Raw genomic sequence first — 4,719 nt, 5'->3', positions numbered from 1 at the left:
GCGAGAGAGAGAGAAGAAAAAGAATCCTGTTGTCACCATTACGTTGCTCTTCTTAGCTCCTGTTATTCTTGTAAGTTTAGAACTACCGGCTACAAGTTGTTTGTGCAAATAATAACTCATGAATTGAAAATATAAACAGTTCTACATAATAAAATTTATAAAATTGTTTTTCATAAAAAAAATGTTAATTTACAATCCATTTATTGCTACAGGATCACACATGCTTTTGTTGTGTTCCACTTCTATAAATGTAAATAATGAGTCCAAGTCGAGGCGACCCTAGTCAAAGAGAGTACATTACGAGGTTCTCGACTTGGCCGAGATGTTCGTTAACATGCTATCAAGTCTTTGACTCAACACGCCAAAGCATAAAATGGACCATTAAATTTGCCCGTCCTTCAGACAACAGCTTTACACTACTTTCCACGACAGTCCTCATCAGAGGAAAGAGGAACAGAGAGCAGTGGTTGATGTGAATCAGTGAAGAAGCTACTTCTTTCGGTGCTTACATTTCGGCGCAACTCTTTCTTTCAGAGTATATTTCCATAAAAGATTGCTCGTTTTCCTTGAGATTTTACTTCTTATTGGAAGCAGGAAAAAGCAAATCTCATCGGTTCAAAATTCAAATGAACGAAGAGCAAAGCATGTGATGTAATAACCTAGATTTTCTTTTCTGCACCAATCTAAAGCAGGGCAAAAAAAAAAAAAAAAAAAAAAAGAGAATGGAAGAGGACTCCTTGGAGTCCTCTTTGAAGTCCGATCGATAGGGAGTCCTGAGCCGTTCAAACTCCAGCAAGCCTTAGGATCCAGATCTATAAATCATTCCCCCCATCTTCCTTAATGCTTTGTCTAACTGTCCAATCAAATTGTCGGCGAAACCCATAAGATCTTCTTTAGATTTCCGTCAAAGTTCTTCGATGATTCGCTGCCGATTTCTCATCAGAGACAAGATAAGGATCACTTCTTCTCCTTCTTTTCTTTCCCAAACCCCCTGAAGCTTTTGAAGGCCGGATTTGGTTGTCGGCTATCGGATTTTATAGGAGACCGGACATCTCTTGTTTTTGTTTCTTTCTTTCCTCTCCACCGGACCGGCTGCCGTCATCGGATGACCTTGATCACTGAGAATCCGAGGCCGTCGGACCATCCGCCATCACGAGAGATCACCACTCATCGGGCCGCCGCTAGGGAGGTGGCTGGGCTCATGTCTTTCTCCTTCCCCTATTTCAAAGAACAAGAAGAAGAAGAAGAAGAAAGAAGACGTGAGTAGAACCAAAGGAAAAAAAAAAAGAGAAAAGGAAAAGAAAAAAAAAAAAGATAGAGAACTTCTCTCTCTCCTCTCTCTATCTTTCTCTCTAATTTTTCTCTCTAAAAATTTCTCTCTCTATTTTCTCTCTATTAGTTTCTCTCTCCAAAATTTTCTCTCTAAATTATTTCTCTCTCTCTTTGGATTTTCTCTCTCTAGATGTTTTATAGATCAATGAAGGGTCCATATACCTACATAATCCAGATCGATTGGTTGATCTTAGAAGAGCCTTGAACTTATAATGTTTAAGAATTTTTTCATAATTTTTCTGTTCTTAATCATACATAAATTTTATGTTTAATCCTAATCATGCAGAGATGTAATTATTGTACAAGAAAATATCGAATAAAATATCTTAATTTCGGATTTGTAGATTGAGGAGCTCATCAATTTTTATATTTAAATCAGTCACCGAATAAAAATAAGAATCCCTATACATGATCACCATTATATATGTTGTTTTTACCATTGGATTTATATCGTTGAATTTATATCGTTGGATTTGGATGGATGGATTTGTCATACTTGAAATACAACTGTTTCATGTATAATTTTAGCATGAGTATATTGTGTGTTGATTAAATATATATGCACCAGTAATTGACAGTATGACTATATAGATCTGATATACTTGTTTTAATCACGTTTCAAACTGAAATTGATATGACAAATTCAACATGAAACAAAAAGATATTGTTTGAACTAGCCTCGTCATGGAATAGCCCATCAGGAGTTTATATCTGAGACAGCCTTCACGGGCTTATACTTGGATCAGCTGATCAGGAGCTCATGCTTGGGATAGCACATTAAAAACTTATGTTTGGGACAGCACCCATAAGCTTTCATACGTGGAACAGCTTCTAGGAGTTTATGCCTAAGATAGCCCGTCAGGAGCCTATGCTTGGGACAGTCTGTCAGGAATTCATACTTGAGACAGTCCCAACAAGCTTACGCATGGAATTTTAGGTCTTACTAAAAATTGAGACATGATTTTGATTAGTCCAAAATCGAAAAGAAAAAATTAAGAAAACTGGATATATAATAAAAAAATAGATGACAAGACATAAAATTCATACTGAATAAAAGACTTTCACTAGTTGATATATGATAACACATTCTTTTTGACAAGACAGATAATTTATGAATGTTTACAGTATTTTGAATATTAAGCATGAGATTTTATATTTTATTATTTATTTTTATTTTTATATTATATTATTATATTGGTGTGATCTGCAAAATTTTTACTGAGCTGTAAACTAACACTCCTCCATTTCTCTTTTTCTTCTGAGAATTACAGGATGCTCATGATTAGCTATGGTTTGGATTTACAGGTGAGCGGATGAATAGATATAGCGTTATTGATATCCAATCGGATGATACAACAAATTGAATTTGTAATTATATAAATTTTGCTTATTATTATGAAAATAGACTATTATTATTTATAAATATTGAGATATTGTAATAAATTATTTTAGATCTTGCATATTCTTTAGGATATCCTAAGGAGTATGCAACCATCACGTGTCCGATCCGGATGCTGAGTTCGGGGTGTGACATGTGACCTGAAAAAAAAAAAAAAAAAAGCAAAACTCAACTCCGAATAACATTCATATAGCATTGCGATAAATAAAACAAGGTTTGACCTAAAAGTACTGCACTTTAAGCTTCTTTTCCTCTGCACACGTGTCCCGCTTAATTGCTTTACGAGCTGGTCCACAAACAAAATCCTTTGGCAGGTTTTTGCTGCATGAAAAAAGAGTTCCTCCATCCACCAGTTCCTTGCTGACCGCAGTAGCTTGGCAGCCATTACTGAAATGGATATCTACAGAGGGGCTCATTCAACTCGCTTGTCACTTCATGTACCTGGGTTTGATAGAGGTAAGTAGCTTTCAGCAGGCGATGATACATAACAATGTTTTGGTATGAAAGTGCAGAATAGTTGTTGCACACCATGAACAATCATAAGCATTTCAATCACTGGAATGTATCACAATTAAACTGGTCAATTCAAAAGTCTAAAGAAGGAAGATTAGTTGATCACTAAACTCATTTAATATTGAGCAGGGAAAAAGGTAATGTAGACAATGTGATGCTTCCACTTTATCTGGAAAAAGTAAGGAATAGCATATACAATTCTCTGGAACATGGAAAAACGCACCTTGTAGGTTCTCTAACTATTATAACCATAGAAGATCTATGCAGCACCATTTACCAGGCCTCCATTGACAAACCTCAAGAAGAAACTTGAATAACTTAATCTCTTTGTGATTGTTTGGATGCCAGTATAAACCAACCGTGAGATTTCTCCTTACACAGTAAGCACTGGGAATTACTTGATGATGAGAAGGAAGAACAAGGAAACTCCTGATCATTGAATTCCCCAACATGCAGGATATGGAAAACCACCTTTTGAGTGGAACACAGCATCCCAATTTTTTTGGATTATGGTCTCATGGAAACCCAAAAGAATCATTTTTCCCTTAAAATTCTTCTACCTGGTGGCTACCCTTCTTCTCAACCTCAGCCCAAGGTCTAGACTATTCATGGATAAGCAATGTTTGCATCCAAAAGGGCCCTTTGACTTATTGGAGATATCAACTTTCTCTCTCTCCCCACAATTAAGCACTTACTTCTTAAGTAGCATAAAGTAGTTCTTCTTTTACCTTTTCCTTTCAAAAGATCCAGTCAGAGAGCCCCAAATATACATGACATTTTCCTAGGACTTGCTTAACAATATAAGAATCATTTCTTGAGTTATTATAATGCAAGGCAACACACAGGGAGGGGGAAGAAAGGGATTCCCAGAGTTCATATTCTAGCTCAAATGTGTGGTACCTTGAAGAGAAAGACTCTGACTGCTAATAAAACAAATTTAACCAAGGTACATATCGCTTTGTAAGTTAACAAACCTATCACAGAATCTAAAAAGAACATTCTCAATGGAAATCTAACAAATGACAGAGCTTTGCGAAAATTAACCATAGATAGTAGCATTACGATCTCCTCCCATTAATGTAGATTTTTTCGACATTATTTGCTGCTATATCAGAAGTCAAAACAATCACAAAAACTTCAACAAAATGACCTTACAAGGACATCCTCTAATTCACAAATCTGGCTTTCCATTATCATTTATGACCTCAGTCTAAACTTTGGAAGGAACAAATGATAAATGACTTGACAAGCGAATCTCAGATATGTGGGTTGAGGCTTATCGATCATGTTTATATTTGGCTATGCTTACAGTTAAATTTTTGTAGGATCCTTCAACATGTTTATTATATGTCATGATCTTATATCGATGAGAAACCACAAAACATGTAGTAATATAAGTTTCAGCCAAAACCGATCCATTTCGAACAAAGCTGTTCTAGTTTCTTACAACTATGTCAAGAAAGAGGGATTAAAAA

This window comes from Elaeis guineensis, chromosome 15 (assembly GCF_000442705.2).
Source record: "Elaeis guineensis isolate ETL-2024a chromosome 15, EG11, whole genome shotgun sequence".
Classification (NCBI taxonomy): Eukaryota; Viridiplantae; Streptophyta; class Magnoliopsida; order Arecales; family Arecaceae; genus Elaeis; species Elaeis guineensis.
The sequence above is the reverse complement of the archived record's forward strand: the minus strand, read 5'-3'. Positions refer to the sequence as shown.